Source organism: Lissotriton vulgaris, chromosome 1_1 (assembly GCF_964263255.1).
Source record: "Lissotriton vulgaris chromosome 1_1, aLisVul1.2, whole genome shotgun sequence".
NCBI classification, from domain to species: domain Eukaryota; kingdom Metazoa; phylum Chordata; class Amphibia; order Caudata; family Salamandridae; genus Lissotriton; species Lissotriton vulgaris.
The window spans coordinates 1,197,674,116-1,197,693,685 of record NC_141685.1 but is presented as its reverse complement, the minus strand read 5'-3'; positions in this window follow the sequence as shown (position 1 = coordinate 1,197,693,685).

Genomic DNA, 19,570 nt, shown 5'->3' with positions numbered 1-19,570 from the left:
TTTATCTTGGCCCCCGCTTGACGAATCCCCCCACATTTTCAGGGAAGGAGCGGAGCGGGCCACCTACTTTGAGAAATTCACGAAGATTCATAGACCAACGCCAAAGTTATTCCCAATAGAATGTTGCGGATTTCCTATGGAAAGTAGATCCTAACTATAACTACCTACTGGCGACCGCCAGTAGGTAATATATAATATATATATATATATATATATATATATATATATATATATATATATATATGCAGCAACAGAATTCGGTGAGTCAACAAGAATTCAAACGAGCCCGTAGTCCTTTGTTTGGTATTTATTGTGGCACAGCAAGCGATCGAGGATTCAATATATATATATATATAAAGCTCCAAAGTCCCACAGGTGAGGATGCACACAGGCTTCAGCAAAATCTCCAAACTCCACACTCAACCCGGGATGTAGCCTGACGCGTTTCGGATAAAACTCCTTCTTCATAGGCCGGTTCCCAAGAGTACACAGCGTTTCAAACCACACCTTTATTTGAATAATGAGCTGCCTTGCGATAGGCCAGCTCTGCTCCAATGAACAGTCTCCAAGGTGTTCTGGGATATGCAGTGCGGTTAATTCTACCTTGTTAGGTGCTGCGATCTCAGGGTCCCCAATCACAGCCCTCTGATGGGCCCCGATTTGTGCGTGATTCCTGGTGCTGTTGCCCCGTGATGCGAGCCTGACAAGATTTCAAGCTCCACAGCCCGCTCCTTACTGCGATGGTGCATCCTCCATGGCTGGGCAGCCGTGAAAATATAAAGCTACAAAGTCCCACAGGTGAGGATGCACACAGGCTTCAGCAAAGTCTCCAAACTCCACACTCAAGCCGGGATGTAGCCTGACTCATTTCGGATAAAACTACTTCTTCATAGGCCGGTTCCCAAGAGTACACAGCATTTCAAACCACACCTTTATTTGAATAATGAGCTGCCTTGTGATAGGCCAGCTCTGCTCCAATTAACAGTCCCCAAGGTGTTCTGGGATATGCAGTGTGGTTAATTCTACTTTGTTAGGTGCTGCGATCTCAGGGTCCCCAATCACAGCCCTCTGATGGGCCCCGATTTGTGCGTGATTCCTGGTGCTGCTGCCCCGTGATGCGACCCTGACAAGATTTGAAGCTCCACAGCCCGCTCCTCACTGCGATGGGAACTAATTCCCCTTGAATACTGGGGGTCCCTGAGGGCCAATTAGCCCACCAGGAACCTCTGGTATGTGCCAGGGGGCTGCCTTGCATAGATGTGTAAAGAAGCCATGCCCCTTTTTACACCTCTCTGCAACACAGTCCCCTGGCGCATACTGGAGGTTCCTGGTGGGCTAGTTGGCCCCCAGTAACCCCCAGTATTCAAGGGGAATTAGTATCCACTCTGCAAACATGCCAGGGGGCTACGTTACAGAGTGGTGTAATGAGGCCACACCCCTTTTTACACCTCTCTGCAATGCAGCCCCCTGGCGCATACTGGAGGTTCCTGGTGGGCTAGTTGGCCCCCAGGGACCCCCAGTATGCAAGGGGACTTAATCCCTCAACGAAGAACGTGCTACGGGGCATGTTTGTACAGTGGTGAAGGAAGGGGGCGAGGCTTGAGGTGATATGTGTGCAAACATGCACTGTGGCACGTTCTAAGTTGAGGAATTAATTCCTCCTCAATCCAGAGGTCCCCTTAGGGCCAGCTAGCCGACCAGGTACGTCCAGTAAGCGCCAACGAGTGTTGTAAAAAGGGGGCTTTGCCTCTGAACACCTCTCTGCAACGCAGCTCCCTGGCACATACTGGAGGTACCTGTTGGGCTAGTTGGCCCACAGGGGACCTCAGGATTGAAGAGGAATGAGTTCCCCAACTTAAAATGTGCCACAGGGCTTGTTTGCACACATGTCACCTCAGATCCCGCCCCCTTCCTTCACTATTGAGCAAAATATTCCTCTAAAATCATGCAAACTAAGAATTCCAATTTACTCACCTGTTATCAGGAGAGACCTCTGTGCTGCATGTTTCAGCCCACTACTGATCCTGAAAAGTAATTCTAACCATACTTGCAGCAACTTGAATTTCCTTCCATGGGCTAACATTGACTGGTTTCACTTGAAAATTCTTCTAAGTGTGGAGTTTTGGAACTTTAAAAAATTCCTCTAAAATCATCCGAACTATGAATTCCGATTTACTCACCTGTTATCAGGAGATACCTCAGTGCTGCATCTTTCAGACCGCTACTGATCCTGAAAAGTAATTCTAACCATTCTGCAGTAACTTGAATTTCCTTCCATGGGCTAAAATTGACTAGTTCACTTGGAAATTCTTCGAAGTGTGTGAGTTTTGGAACTTTAAAAAATTTCTCTAAAATCATCCGAACTACGAATTCCAATTTACTCACCTGTTATCAGGAGAGACCTCAGTGCTGCATCTTTAAGCCCAGTACTGATCCTGAAAAGTAATTCTAAAATTACTTACCAGTAACTTGAATTCCCTTCCATGGGAATCCATTGTCTGTTTTTCACTAGAAAAGGTTCTAAGTGTCTATTTTCACAAACTAAAAATATTCTTTAAAAATCGCCTGTATGACTTAAACACATTATTTCAACTGTGTACAGGAGATGCACCAGTGCTGGAACCAGGATCCACCACTAAGTAAGACTAAGTAATAATAACACTACTTAGCTGCTAAGTGAATTTGCTCCCTTAGGATAACATTGGTGATTCTATAGGTCAACTTTTAAAACACAATAATATTCCTTAAAAATCACTACTGTAACTAAAACACTTTTATTTATTTATTTATTTTATTTATTTAAGAGTTTTATATGGCGCTGGCTAGACCCAGAGGTATCAGAGCGCTTTACATGAGGTTCCACAAAAATTACAATTACAAGATCAGTTCCAAATTACATCAGTTGCTAGACAAACAATTGCAAGAGCATAGAAGACGGGATAATTGAAGTGTAGAGGGGAAGTAGTGGGGGTAAGGGAGGTGAGAAAGCCAACATAGGGGAAGAGACAAACAGTAGAGACGAAAGGAAGTCTGTCTAAAGACCAACTGGGTAGGTGACGACCAAAGAGGTTATACACAGCCCATCTCCCCTGTAGCTAAACCAGGAGATGTCCAAGGACTGAATCTAGGATCCAGTCCTGTGGTTAGAAAAGTAATCCATAAAGTAACTAATTGCATTTAACTATAAAAACACATTGAGGTCAAAGTTGCATTGTGTTTGTGTTTCAAATTGTGTTGCCCATTGCAACAACTGTAACTACTGCACTCAAAGTCTTTTGATATTTACAAAGTATTTAGACTAAAGTAATTCATTCTGAGAAAGTATATTTTGTAATGTAATGTATAATGTAATTACAATGTAATTTAAAAAATAAAATATCTAAAAAGAAATAGTTTAAAAAATTTAGTAAATCAGTTAAAAATTTACAAAACCTTCAAAATTCACTGAAAGAATCAAAGGTTTCAGGCCTGATATAGTTAGGATTTAGCATTTAAAAAACCCTTGAAATTCACTGAAAAAACCATAGGTTTCAGGCCTGATATAGTTAGGGATTAGCATTTAAAAAACCTTTGAAATTCACTGAAAAAAACATAGGTTTCAGACCTGATATAGTAAGGAATTAGCATTTATAAAACTTTAGAAATTCACTGAAACAACCGTAGGTTTTAGGGGTGTTATAGTTAGCTGGACATTTCACTCGTACAAAACCATTGAAATTCCTCCAATATAGTTAGTTGTACTAACTATATCTCGCACGCCAGCAATCCACTGCTGATGATGTCACATATTACAACATTCATGACATGGTCAGTGACATCACTGTTGACATCTCAAATGACATCACTGATGACATCATCCACATGACGATACACTTCATCACTCACTGTAAAATATAGAGTACCATATTTGAATCCATTGACACAACAACACAAGTTTAAAAAAACCCACTCAGTGATTCCTAGATCTATACACACACCTAATCACTTACCTACAGATTCACTCATACATACTGTCAGTGATCAATAGAACATTATCACATATTCTTATACACCTATATCGACATTACACACCAGCACACATCCTATTCACCTATTAAGTCATCCTATTCACTTATGCAAACAATGGATCATACTTACATTTACTTAGCTATACACTTATACAAACAGCACTTTATATATTCATATAGATAGTAACTCATACTTAGTGTGTTATAAAATCACTATTACAAGTATACTGTTATCCATACAGTCACGCGTACAATCACTGAGTCTTCAGCTGACACATATATTGCCTTTTATTTTTCTACTTTGTTGGACATGTACCATTAAGAGAGATATTTGCTCATCACCACACCCATAAAGATATTCACTCACCCAAAAAACTGTTATAACATGTAGTCTTAACGTCATATATCTACTAAATCCACTATTCACATATCTTTGGGCAGTCACACACCTCCCACCGAACCACACACACATTCACTCTCCCATACAAATACTCAGTTAACTAATCAATAACTAATATAGACTTTTAAGTAGCTAGTAACCAACTGGAGAAGTAGTTTTTATAACAACTGACAAAGTGAAACAGATGTTCACACAGTTTAGTCACTATCCAATATATTTAGAGAGACACTTTAAATTAGTCAGGTAAAAGGTCAATCACACTGCTACTAAAACCTCCATCCAGATATTTATATTTATATATACACTCATTCTTCAATGCAAATTGCTATATATATAATATATATTTAAATAACGAAGCAAACCACATTCACTGGATGATCATCAGTGTTGTCATCAGTGATGTCATTTGAGATGTCATCAGTGATGTCACTGACCAAGTCATGAATGATTTAATGTGTGACATCATCAGCAGTGGATTGCGGGCGCGCAAGATATACTTAGGAAAACTAACTATGGGGTAGATTAGGATGACGGAAGGAAACGTGTTCCATCATCCATGGTCGCTGGAAAAATTCTCCAGACCGCTCCGCGGATAATCCGCGGTAGCGATTAGGATATAACTGACAGCAAACATCGACCGCGGCGGACGGATCACATCAAACACCGACCGCGGCGGACGGATCAGATGAAAGACCGCCACAGGCGGACGGTACAACATAAATTCCCTCCGCGGCAGACGCAAACACCGCTGAAACAGGGCCAACCGCTGCACGACCTGCGGAAGGTCCCGCCGCACGATTAGGATAACCCCGCAATCCCAACAGAACATACCAGCTCCCACGACTGCCGCGGAATCATCGGAAAACAGAGCATGACTGCAGAAGGACCAAACAAACATCACCCCTGCCGTCAAACCGATTCTAAAATGGCAGACGGAAGTAAATACAAAACACACAAAACAGGACACCCACCCACCTGAAACACCCACCACCAACAACTACAAGCCCCAAGGCCCCCCCCAACACAAAGAAGAGCACCCGAGTCACTACACCCACAGAACACCTGACTGCCAACAACCATTGGGACACAAGAACCACACAGAGTATAAAAGGAATCCCTCCCATTACCACAATCCTTTGCATCATAGCACACCTGGAAGAAACAGGCAGAATACCACAAACAGCAGAGGCACACACACACACATAGAACCTGCACACCAGCACACCCACCACACAAACCCCCACAACACCATCCCTACATACAACACACCTGCACACCCCACCCCACACAACCCACACCTTGTGTAGGAAGGTGGATATCTGACTATGGTTGCCCCCAACTTTTTGCCTAGTCTTTAGCTGGTTTTTGACTTAGTTGGCCTGGGATCCTGCTATTCAGGGACCAAGGCTATCTGCTCTCTCCTTAAAATGGACTCCAATGCACTCTAGGTGCATTATCAATTGGCACTGGTTCACCTTATAGGCCCCTGTAACAGTGTACTCTAGGTACCCAGGGCATAGGTGTAACCCAGGCCTACCAGGGGCTACTGCATGTATTGTGCCACCCCTGGCCTGGCCTAGCTATTTGACACAACTGGCTGTTCACTCAGCTGGGGTAAGTTGGAGTAATCACCTCTTACTTAGATATAGTATATCTATATCTAACATATGTGGACATGATGGTAACCTATAATTCACTCCTATGGCAGGCCTCGACAATCCTGGAGGCAGAGTGCTTGGTTTCATGTGAGATGGCGCTCTGGCATGAGCTGAGCCTGTCTGCAGCTTTCGGAACAACGTCCTTTAGCTGTTTCATGATATTGCCATACCATATACTCTTAAGTGCATTATGAACCTCGCGGTTAAATGCTATCTTTGGTTTGGTTTTATCAAAACATGTCAAGTAAGGTGTCATACGAATTGGAATATTACCCCCTCGCCAATTCTGGTGACGGGGTAGCATTCCACCCTTCTAGAGGGACACGACATGATCCTAACCTGAAACCCGGGTAAAGTTAAACATGAGCCTCAGCATCAAAAAATGGATGCTGCCACCACAGACACGAGTCTGACCTCCTGCTGCTGGGAGTACTTCCAGCTTGGGAGGCCTGGACAAAGCGTTTCCTGTCAGGGGAGGTGCTTGCACCACCCCAGACAGGATTTTGTGTTGTGGGTTTGGGAGGGCTGAATAGATTGAGACATGCCTGGGGCACACAAGGTGTCCCTGTGCATATGCCAGTTCAAACCGGAGCTGGGGCTTTCCAGCCCCAGTCCTGGCGCGAAACTGGACAAAGGAAAGGGAGTGTAACCACCCCCCTTCCTGGTCCCACCCAGAGGAGGGACCTAGCAGGTGATCTGGCCCCTAGATTTGGTTTAAGAGTAGGAGCTGTGTCCTAAGACTTCAGATCATCCTGAATGCAACTAAGAAGAAAACTGGAATTCGACATTCTGCTGCACAGAAGACTGAAGAGAATCTCCCTTGTGGCCAAGGAGTGACCACCCTGTGAACACAGGCACCATCAAGCAACTCGAGCAAGCAACTCGATGTCTGCTTTGCCGCCGCCTCTCGCCGGAGCCCGAGCCCAGAGCCTGACAAGACCTGGATTCCCAGACATCTCAGAGCTCGATGCACAGTCCCTGAAAAGAAGAGACCCATGGAGGCACCGAGAGACGTGGGACCAGCCATCTTGGAAGATCCACGAGAAGCTGCACCCCTAGGCATCCTCATCGCTGTGCTTTGCGGTTTGAGAAGCCCCACCACCGAGCAGCACCTGCACCGAAGGTGAGCCCTCCTGCATCCACGAGATCTGCGTGGAGCCCTTTTGCATCTTGCCACTCGACGCATCATCCCGGTCACTAGTCCATTGGCTAGTGGCCATCTTGGCAACAAAAACTTAAAACAACACCACTGGTTTTGTTGCTCCAGACTGGCCCTTGCTTCCCTGAAAAGAAGCAGCCCCTCTGACCTTGATGGTCAGAGTAAGAAGCCAACTTTCATTCCTGCAAGGCTTGCATTAGCCAAGGCCTGTTTGCTCCAATCAAGAAGCCGACACCGCCATCCGCTAGAGCCTTCGTGGTACAGCTCGTGATCAACTCCTGGACGTCGCTGACCTATTCGTGTCTACGTGGATGCAGAGACAAGCTTCACTTCTTCACCTGTTGGCACCCGACATCGCCTGGTTCCTTCCTGGTTCCACGCCGGTCACTGGCTAGTGACTTTGAACATTGTCCCCTCTGCTTTCAGGTCATCACCTCTTCCGATCCACCCTTGGAACCACCGGAACTCTTCTGGGTTGACCGCCTGCAGCATCTTCATCTTCAGGCTCCATTGAACTGCACGACGAAACCCGATGCACTTTCACACCTATGCACCTGCTTCCTGTGGGTGAGGTAACGCTGGCACTCTGGTGCTCCTGTGTAGAGAAACATCTCTAGTGTCTAGGTTTCCCATTGCTAGGTTCTAGTCCATCCAGCAGACTCCCTTTGCAGTAACTTTGTACTTTTTACGCACCAATTGAAAGTCTAAGGGCGCCCGCGTGTAACTTTCAGCACTGCATACGCATTCCGTGGGCCTCCTGGTCACTAACTCTCATTAGCTCCTTGTAGTCCCAGTGATTCCCCAGGCCCTAGGCCTTTTCATTTTCAGAACAGTGGTTCTTTTACCACTATTTTAGTATATGGTTTGAGCGGCCACCAGGGCCTATCCATATTTGTGCAACTTTTGTATATTTAAACACTGTCTTGTATCAACGAATTTGCTTCTGTGCTCATAAAGAGTATAGGGGCTACTTTTAGTAAATAAATACATATATATTTTCAATATATATCTGTGTGGTGTTCTTTCACTTGGTATTCAAGAAGAGTGTATTTGGTAAACAGCTTGCTTCACATGCCTTTACAGAGTTTAGCCTAAGACTGCTTTGTCCACACTACCACTAGGATAGCTGGTCTATAAGGTTGACTTACAACCCACACCATAAGGGTTGCTTGGCATGGTACAAGGTGATCACTAGAACTAGTGAGCATCATATACCAGGCCAACTTCTCACATTGGTGAGCAGCGGTTGGGATATGAGCTTGCTGTTGTTTTATCATTGCAATCTTTGAAAATATAACTTGAAAGATCATACAGGTACCTTTAGGTACATATAAAACAAGACTAGTATACTTAAGTTCTACTGAACTTAGTTGTTGTAGCGCAAAGGGATTAGCACACCCTGACTACAACTGACTAGAGAAGGTTTAGTAGGTAAACACCAGTGTAGGTAGATTGCAACACATCCACCCACACTAGAGCAATGTCTGGAGCAGAGGGGTCCACTGGACCTGTCCCTGTTGAGAGTGACCCTCCAAAGGCTGCATCCAAATTTGCTATGTTAAACTTTAAAGAGTTGAGGCAGCTGTGTACCTTTTGAGGTATCAAGCCAGGTCAGAACCCTAGCACAACACACCTCAGAGAGCTTTTAGACCAGTCTGAAGCTCTAAGAACCTCTAAATCAGACCCCATGGGGAATGGAGAACGGGGCTCTCCCACTGAAGATGATAATGCTGTAGTCCCTGTCCCTAATGTCCAGAATTCTGATGAAGTTCAGAATGAGACTCAGCCTGAGGATGAGGATGAGGAGGATGACAGTGATTCTGATGATGGTAGAAATAGTCAGATGCCAGCCAGCAGGCTTAGCCAGGCTAACTAAAGCCTATTTGGGACTGAAACTGGGTCCAACCCACTCAGACCCCCAGGTGGACTTAACCAGGAGTCTAGGAGGAGAAGGAATCACTCAGGTGACTCTGACCGCTCCCATGCTTCTAGAGGTTCTCATGGTCACTCCAGAAGGAGGATGACAACCCCTCAGAGGAAGGAACATGAGGCCAAAATGAGAAAGGCTGAGCTTAGGATCCAGAAGCAAGAATTAGAAGTTGCCATGGCCCAAGAGAAACTTGCTAGAGCAAGACAGCCTTGAGAGAGTGGATTAGGATCCACTGGTGGCAGCATTATACCAACGGATAAAGACACAGCCAGCAGCCACGGTCAAAAGTCTGGGCATTAAATTGGACAGTGCCCTCTCAATGACCAACCAGGTTTCCACCGTGGTTGGCACTTGTACAGGTCTTCTAAGACAGTTGCGCAAACTAGTCCCTCTCCTCTCCCAGTCGATGCTACGCACAGTGGTCTCGGCCACCATAGTGTCAAGACTCGACTATGGCAATGCTCTCTACTTAGGCCTGCCAAAAATGCTAACAAACAGACTTCAGGTAGTCCTAAACGACGCCGCTAGACTTATTTTCAACCTTCCACGGAGAACGCATGCCTCTCCACTATTAAAAAGTCTACACTGGCTGCAAATTGGACAGAGGTCCGTTTTTAAAAGCCTCTGTATAGCCCACAAAGCCATCTATGGGAAGGCCCCGACCTACATCAAGGAACGGATTGAGATATAAAGACCGGAAAGAAATCTCAGGTCCTCTGATGCCAAACTCCTTGTATGTCCTCGTTTCAAACTGGCCACAATGGGAGGGAGATCCTTCTCGGTTTTATTACCGAACCTTTGGAACGCCCTGCCTGAGACACTCCGAAAGGAGGGGAATCTACTCCGTTTCAGGAAAGCCTTGAAAACTAATTTGTTCAGAACAGCACTCAGCTTGGCTTAAGTACTCCACCCTTTTTGTATCCCGGATGTTATGTTCTGTGGTCAAAGCGCCCTGAGACCTGTAGGTGACCCGGCGCTATATAAACCCACTATAACAATAACAATAACAGGTCTTTTGATAACAGAAACCTGAGTAAGATTGTTCCCCCTAGAAAGCTGGGGATGACATCCACAAGTGGATAACTGCCCTGGAGAGAGCCTGCAAAGTACAGCAGGTTCCCCAAGAGCAGTGGGCAGCAATCTTGTGGCTCTCCTTTGAAGGTAGAGGCATAGACAAGCTCCTCACAGTTAGTGATGAGGATGCTAGAAACTACCTGGTCCTGAAGAGTGTTCTGATTGATGGGTTAGGCTTAACCACTGAACAGTACAGGTTAATGTTCAGAGAGACCCAGAAGACACAGACTCAGGACTGGTCTGAATTTGTTGAGTGTGCCACTAAGGCTCTAGAGGGCTGGTTGCTGGGAAGTAAGGTTACAGATTACACAGGATTGTATAATTTAATTATGAGAGAGCAAATATTAAATAATTGTCAAAACCAGCTTCTACATCAGCACCTGGGTGACTCTAATCTGACCTCTCTACAAGAATTGGGTAAGAGGGCAGACAAATGGGTCAGAACCAGGATTAGACCTACGAACCAGGGTGGTGACCAAAAGAATGAGACTACCAAGCCTCAAGAGAAAGGTGGGGATAAATCCAAAGAGAAGACTTCCAGAGGGCCCCAAAACTCCAATGAGGGGGGGGGGTCCCAAAACACTTCCAATAACCAGAAGAAACCTTATTGCCATTCCTGAAAACAGGTAGGCCATTGGAAAACTGACAGCAGTTGCCAAAGGCCAACAATAAGGAGAAAATAGCCCCAAGTAATACTCCCAAACCTCCTGTTACTATCAGTAGTAATCCCCCAGGTGGTGGGAGTGCCCCCAAGAATGTGGCTGGGTTTACTTGGGGAACACAGGTGGACTCTAGCCTAACCAGGTCCCCTACCACAGCAACTCTTGTCTGTTAGAATGGCATGGGGTTTGCCAACTTCACTGCTTGTCCCAACACTTTGGGAAGGTACAGACAGGAACCCCACATCAATGGCCAGAAAGTTGAGGCCTACAGAGACACAGGGGCTAGTATCACCATGGTGATTGACCATCTAGTCCCCTCTGCTCAAATTATACCTGGATTCACTTACCAGGTAACCAACATTGATGGAGTGCAGAGAAGTCACCCCATGGCAGTAGTCAATCGTAGTTGGGGAGGTGTCACTGGCCCCAAGAGAGTGGCAGTGTCTACCAACCTACCTGTAGATTGCTTACTGGGGAATGACTTAGAGATCTCAGCCTGGGCTGAGGTAGAACAGGAAACCCAGTCTAGAATGATAGGCCTTCCCAGAAAGGTTAGTGGGACTGTAACAGTTGCAGCCCCAGTCCAAGCAGATTTCCTCCCTGAGAAGGTTGGAAGGGCTGTGGTTGCCACAGCCCAGGCTGAGACAGACTTCCCTGAAAAGGTTGGCAGGGCTGTGACAGTCACAGCCCACACCCAGACTGAGGGCCTTCCTGAAAAGGTTGGTAGGGCTGTAATGGTCTCAGCCCAAACTCAGACAGATTTTTGTGTTGTGAAGCCTGAAACTATGGATCACTCTACTCAGACAGAGAGCATTGGGGAGGAAGTAAAGTCTCCCTCCCACCAGACATTTGGTGAGAGTCAGCCTCCTCAGGAAACTGACCCTACCCCTTGTGAAGGAACTGCCCCAGAGGTAGTCAGGCCTAGCCTGGCAGAACCTCTGATGTCAGTGGACCCTTCCAAGTTGGGACCCAGTCTGGAGAAGGTAACCTGCCCCTCTCTACCAAAGGCCCACTGTCTCCAGGAACTCCCCCATTAGCAGATTAGGGACACCAAAACTAGCAGCCCTAGCCAGGTGAAAATTCCTGAAAGTCCTGAGGGATCCCCCTTAAAATTAGTTAGGGACCTCCCCCAGAGGGGCTCTGTTGGGCACAGCCATACCTGGGACTTAAAAACCCCAAACCTGACATATCCCTCCGGTAAGCCCACAGAAGAGACCCAGCCTCCAGCTTTAGGTAGCCAGAGGTTGACCCAGAGAGCACAGTGCAACTCAGTCAAGGAAAGAAAGGCACACATGGTGGAGCGTGACTGGAGGAAGCTGAGTCCTACAGAGGAATCTCAATTCAATACTCCATCTCAACACCAGCCTTTTACTTTGCCAAAACACACCACATGTAGAGATTCCCTATGGTGGAGCCCCTCTGATACCCTTAGGGTGAGGGATTGCTTAGTGGACCATGAGACAGGGGGTAACCAATCTAGAGCTGGTACTTCCTTATATGGCCACTTAGGCAATATTTGCTTACCTGGTCAAGGATAGCCTTATCTCCTTTCGTTTGGGGATGGGGGTGCAGGAAGGTGGATTTCTGACTATGGTTGCCCCCAACGTTTTGCCTAGTGTTTTACTGGTTTTTGACTTAGTTGGTCTGGGATCCTGCTATTCAAGGCCCCAGGCTATCTGCTCTCTCCTTAAAATGGACTCCAATGCACTATAGGTGCATTACCAATTGGAACTGGTTCACCTTATAGGCCCCTGTAACAGTGTACTCTAGGTACCAAGGGCATAGGTGTAACCCAGGCCTACCAGGGGCTGCATATATTTACAAAAAGGGGTGGTGAGGGACAGAGTCTCTGAATTAAACAGAATACTCTCACCCAGTCAAGAGATCAGGGCTAGATCCAACACCGTTTTTTAGCTCACTGCACCATCCCAGTTTCAGAACCTGGCTGTATGCAAATAGTCTGTTCCTGTCCCAGTGCATGATGGGAACAGGGCAAACCAAACTACAAAAGCCAATTCTTACACTGGGAAGGAAACAAGCTACCGGGGACCGGTTTCTGGCATTTCAGCCGTCTTCGGCCCGGCTTGCTTGAATCCTGATGGTGCAATGAGCAAGGGACTCATATCTGAGTATACCCTTCCACGCTTAGGGTGGACAAAAATATTTACAAAAAGGGGTGGTGAGGGACAGAGTCTCTGAATTAAACAGAATACTCTCACCCAGTCAAGAGATCAGGGCTAGATCCAACACCGTTTTTTAGCTCACTGCACCATCCCAGTTTCAGAACCTGGCTGTATGCAAATTAGTCTGTTCCTGTCCCAGTGCATGATGGGAACAGGGCAAACCAAACTACAAAAGCCAATTCTTACACTGGGAAGGAAACAAGCTACCGGGGACCGGTTTCTGGCATTTCAGCCGTCTTCGGCCCGGCTTGCTTGAATCCTGATGGTGCAATGAGCAAAGGACTCACATCTGAGTATACCCTTCCACGCTTAGGGTGGACAAAAATATTTACAAAAAGGGGTGGTGAGGGACAGAGTCTCTGAATTAAACAGAATGCTCTCACCCAGTCAAGAGATCAGGGCTAGATCCAACACCGTTTTTTAGCTCACTGCACCATCCCAGTTTCAGAACCTGGCTGTATGCAAATTAGTCTGTTCCTGTCCCAGTGCATGATGGGAACAGGGCAAACCAAACTACAAAAGCCAATTCTTACACTGGGAAGGAAACAAGCTACCGGGGACCGGTTTCTGGCATTTCAGCCGTCTTCGGCCCGGCTTGCTTGAATCCTGATGGTGCAATGAGCAAGGGACTCACATCTGAGTATACCCTTCCACGCTTAGGGTGGACAAAAATATTTACAAAAAGGGGTGGTGAGGGACAGAGTCTCTGAATTAAACAGAATACTCTCACCCAGTCAAGAGATCAGGGCTAGATCCAACACCGTTTTTTAGCTCACTGCACCATCCCAGTTTCAGAACCTGGCTGTATGCAAATTAGTCTGTTCCTGTCCCAGTGCATGATGGGAACAGGGCAAACCAAACTACAAAAGCCAATTCTTACACTGGGAAGGAAACAAGCTACCGGGGACCGGTTTCTGGCATTTCAGCCGTCTTCGGCCCGGCTTGCTTGAATCCTGATGGTGCAATGAGCAAGGGACTAACATCTGAGTATACCCTTCCACGCTTAGGGTGGACAAAAATATTTACAAAAAGGGGTGGTGAGGGACAGAGTCTCTGAATTAAACAGAATACTCTCACCCAGTCAAGAGATCAGGGCTAGATCCAACACTGTTTTTTAGCTCACTGCACCATCCCAGTTTCAGAACCTGGCTGTATGCAAATTAGTCTGTTCCTGTCCCAGTGCATGATGGGAACAGGGCAAACCAAAATACAAAAGCCAATTCTTACATTGGGAAGGAAACAAGCTACCGGGGACCGGTTTCTGGCATTTCAGCCGTCTTCGGCCCGGCTTGCTTGAATCCTGATGGTGCAATGAGCAAGGGACTCACATCTGAGTATACCCTTCCACGCTTAGGGTGGACAAAAATATTTACAAAAAGGGGTGGTGAGGGACAGAGTCTCTGAATTAAACAGAATACTCTCACCCAGTCAAGAGATCAGGGCTAGATCCAACACCGTTTTTTAGCTCACTGCACCATCCCAGTTTCAGAACCTGGCTGTATGCAAATTAGTCTGTTCCTGTCCCAGTGCATGATGGGAACAGGGCAAACCAAACTACAAAAGCCAATTCTTACACTGGGAAGGAAACAAGCTACCGGGGATCGGTTTCTGGCATTTCAGCCGTCTTCGGCCCGGCTTGCTTGAATCCTGATGGTGCAATGAGCAAGGGACTCACATTTGAGTATACCCTTCCACGCTTAGGGTGGACAAAAATATTTACAAAAAGGGGTGGTGAGGGACAGAGTCTCTGAATTAAACAGAATACTCTCACCCAGTCAAGAGATCAGGGCTAGATCCAACACCGTTTTTTAGCTCACTGCACCATCCCAGTTTCAGAACCTGGCTGTATGCAAATTAGTCTGTTCCTGTCCCAGTGCATGATGGGAACAGGGCAAACCAAACTACAAAAGCCAATTCTTACACTGGGAAGGAAACAAGCTACCGGGGACCGGTTTCTGGCATTTCAGCCGTCTTCGGCCCGGCTTGCTTGAATCCTGATGGTGCAATGAGCAAGGGACTCACATCTGAGTATACCCTTCCACGCTTAGGGTGGACAAAAATATTTACAAAAAGGGGTGGTGAGGGACAGAGTCTCTGAATTAAACAGAATACTCTCAGGGACAGACTGATTTGCATATAGCCAGGTTCTGAGCTGGGATGGGGCAGTGAGATAAATAACGGTGATGGATCAAGCCCTGATCTTTGGACTGGGTAAGAGTGGTCTGTTTAACTCAGACACTCTGTTCATCACCACCCCCTTTTGTAAATCGTTTTTGGCCACTATAGGTGTGGCAGGGTATACTCAGACATGAGTCCCTTTCTCACTGCTCCATCAGGATTCAAGCAAGCCGGGCCGAAGAAGGCTGAAATGCCAGAAACCGGTCCCCGGTAGCTTGTCTCCTTTCTGGTGAAGAATTGGATTGGTAGTTTAGTCTGCCCTGTTCCCATGATGCACTGGGCCAGGGACAGACTGATTTGCATATAGCCAGGTTCTGAGCTGGGATGGGGCAGTGAGATAAATAACGGTGATGGATCAAGCCCTGATCTTTGGACTGGGTAAGAGTGGTCTGTTTAACTCAGACACTCTGTTCATCACCACCCCCCTTTTGTAAATCGTTTTTGGCCACTATAGGTGTGGCAGGGTATACTCAGACATGAGTCCCTTTCTCACTGCTCCATCAGGATTCAAGCAAGCCGGGCCGAAGAAGGCTGAAATGCCAGAAACCGGTCCCCGGTAGCTTGTCTCCTTTCTGGTGAAGAATTGGCTTGGTAGTTTAGTCTACCCTGTTCCCATGATGCACTGGGCCAGGGACAGACTGATTTGCATATAGCCAGGTTCTGAGCTGGGATGGGGCAGTGAGATAAATAACGGTGATGGATCAAGCCCTGATCTTTGGACTGGGTAAGAGTGGTCTGTTTAACTCAGACACTCTGTTCATCACCACCCCCCTTTTGTAAATCGTTTTTGGCCACTATAGGTGTGGCAGGGTATACTCAGACATGAGTCCCTTTCTCACTGCTCCATCAGGATTCAAGCAAGCCGGGCCGAAGAAGGCTGAAATGCCAGAAACCGGTCCCCGGTAGCTTGTCTCCTTTCTGGTGAAGAATTGGCTTGGTAGTTTAGTCTGCCCTGTTCCCATGATGCACTGGGCCAGGGACAGACTGATTTGCATATAGCCAGGTTCTGAGCTGGGATGGGGCAGTGAGATAAATAACGGTGATGGATCAAGCCCTGATCTTTGGACTGGGTAAGAGTGGTCTGTTTAACTCAGACACTCTGTTCATCACCACCCCCCTTTTGTAAATCGTTTTTGGCCACTATAGGTGTGGCAGGGTATACTCAGACATGAGTCCCTTTCTCACTGCTCCATCAGGATTCAAGCAAGCCGGGCCGAAGAAGGCTGAAATGCCAGAAACCGGTCCCCGGTAGCTTGTCTCCTTTCTGGTGAAGAATTGGCTTGGTAGTTTAGTCTGCCCTGTTCCCATGATGCACTGGGCCAGGGACAGACTGATTTGCATATAGCCAGGTTCTGAGCTGGGATGGGGCAGTGAGATAAATAACGGTGATGGATCAAGCCCTGATCTTTGGACTGGGTAAGAGTGGTCTGTTTAACTCAGACACTCTGTTCATCACCACCCCCTTTTGTAAATCGTTTTTGGCCACTATAGGTGTGGCAGGGTATACTCAGACATGAGTCCCTTTCTCACTGCTCCATCAGGATTCAAGCAAGCCGGGCCGAAGAAGGCTGAAATGCCAGAAACCGGTCCCCGGTAGCTTGTCTCCTTTCTGGTGAAGAATTGGCTTGGTAGTTTAGTCTGCCCTGTTCCCATGATGCACTGGGCCAGGGACAGACTGATTTGCATATAGCCAGGTTCTGAGCTGGGATGGGGCAGTGAGATAAATAACGGTGATGGATCAAGCCCTGATCTTTGGACTGGGTAAGAGTGGTCTGTTTAACTCAGACACTCTGTTCATCACCACCCCCTTTTGTAAATCGTTTTTGGCCACTATAGGTGTGGCAGGGTATACTCAGACATGAGTCCCTTTCTCACTGCTCCATCAGGATTCAAGCAAGCCGGGCCGAAGAAGGCTGAAATGCCAGAAACCGGTCCCCGGTAGCTTGTCTCCTTTCTGGTGAAGAATTGGCTTGGTAGTTTAGTCTGCCCTGTTCCCATGATGCACTGGGCCAGGGACAGACTGATTTGCATATAGCCAGGTTCTGAGCTGGGATGGGGCAGTGAGATAAATAACGGTGATGGATCAAGCCCTGATCTTTGGACTGGGTAAGAGTGGTCTGTTTAACTCAGACACTCTGTTCATCACCACCCCCTTTTGTAAATCGTTTTTGGCCACTATAGGTGTGGCAGGGTATACTCAGACATGAGTCCCTTTCTCACTGCTCCATCAGGATTCAAGCAAGCCGGGCCGAAGAAGGCTGAAATGCCAGAAACCGGTCCCCGGTAGCTTGTCTCCTTTCTGGTGAAGAATTGGCTTGGTAGTTTAGTCTGCCCTGTTCCCATGATGCACTGGGCCAGGGACAGACTGATTTGCATATAGCCAGGTTCTGAGCTGGGATGGGGCAGTGAGATAAATAACGGTGATGGATCAAGCCCTGATCTTTGGACTGGGTAAGAGTGGTCTGTTTAACTCAGACACTCTGTTCATCACCACCCCCTTTTGTAAATCGTTTTTGGCCACTATAGGTGTGGCAGGGTATACTCAGACATGAGTCCCTTTCTCACTGCTCCATCAGGATTCAAGCAAGCCGGGCCGAAGAAGGCTGAAATGCCAGAAACCGGTCCCCGGTAGCTTGTCTCCTTTCTGGTGAAGAATTGGCTTGGTAGTTTAGTCTGCCCTGTTCCCATGATGCACTGGGCCAGGGACAGACTGATTTGCATATAGCCAGGTTCTGAGCTGGGATGGGGCAGTGAGATAAATAACGGTGATGGATCAAGCCCTGATCTTTGGACTGGGTAAGAGTGGTCTGTTTAACTCAGACACTCTGTTCATCACCACCCCCTTTTGTAAATCGTTTTTGGCCACTATAGGTGTGGCAGGGTATACTCAGACATGAGTCCCTTTCTCACTGCTCCATCAGGATTCAAGCAAGCCGGGCCGAAGAAGGCTGAAATGCCAGAAACCGGTCCCCGGTAGCTTGTCTCCTGTCTGGTGAAGAATTGGCTTGGTAGTTTAGTCTGCCCTGTTCCCATGATGCACTGGGCCAGGGACAGACTGATTTGCATATAGCCAGGTTCTGAGCTGGGATGGGGCAGTGAGATAAATAACGGTGATGGATCAAGCCCTGATCTTTGGACTGGGTAAGAGTGGTCTGTTTTACTCAGACACTCTGTTCATCACCACCCCCCTTTTGTAAATCTACCAGGGGCTGCAGCATGTATTGTGCCACCCCTGGCCTGGCCTAGCTATTTGACACAACTGGCTGTTCACTCAGCTGGGGTAAGTTGGTGTAATCACCTCTTACTTAGATATAGTATATCTATAGCTAACATATATGGACACATGGTAACCTATAAGTCACTCCTATGGCAGGCCTCGACAATCCTGGAGTGCAGAGTGCTTTGTTTAATATGAGATGGTGCTCTGGAATGAGCTGAGCCTTTCTGCAGCTTTTGGAACAACGTCCTTTAGCTGTTTCATGATATTGCTATACCATATACTCTTAAGTGCATTATGAACCTCGCAGTTAAATGCTATCTTTGGTTTGGCTTTATCAAAACATGTCGAGTAAGGTGTCATACGAATTGGAATACTACCCCCTCGCCAATTCTGGCGACGGGGTAGCATTCCACCCTTCTAGAGGGACACGACATGTACCTAATCTGAAACACGGGTAAAGTTAAACATGAGCATCAGCATCACAAAATGGATGCTGCCACCACAGACACGAGTCTGACCTCCTGCTGCTGGGAGTCCTTCCAGCTTGGGAGGCCTGGACAAAGGGTTTCCTGTCAGGGGAGGTGCTTGCACCACCCCAGACAGGATTTTGTGTAGTGGGTTTGAGAGGGCTGAATAGATTGAGACATGCCTGGGGCACACAAGGTGTCCCTGTGCATATGCCAGTTCAAACCGGAGCTGGGGCTTTCCAGCCCCAGTCCTGACGCGAAACTGGACAAAGGAAATGGGGTGTAACCACCCCCCTTCCTGGTCCCACCCAGAGGAGGGACCTAGCAGGTGATCCGGCCCCTAGATTTGGTTTAAGAGTAAGAGCTGTGTCCTAAGACTTCAGATCAGCCTGAACTCGACTTGCAACTAAGAAAAAAATTGGACTTCGACATTCTGCTGCACAAAAGACTGAAGAGAATCTCCCTTGTAGCCAAGGAGTGAGCACCCTGTGAACACAGGCACCATCCAGCAACTCGACGTCTGCTTTGCTGCCACCTCCCGCCTCCCGCCGGAGCCCAGAGCCCAACAAGACCTGGATTCCCAGACATCTCAGAGCCCGATCCAGAGTCCCTGAAAAGAGGAGACCCATGGA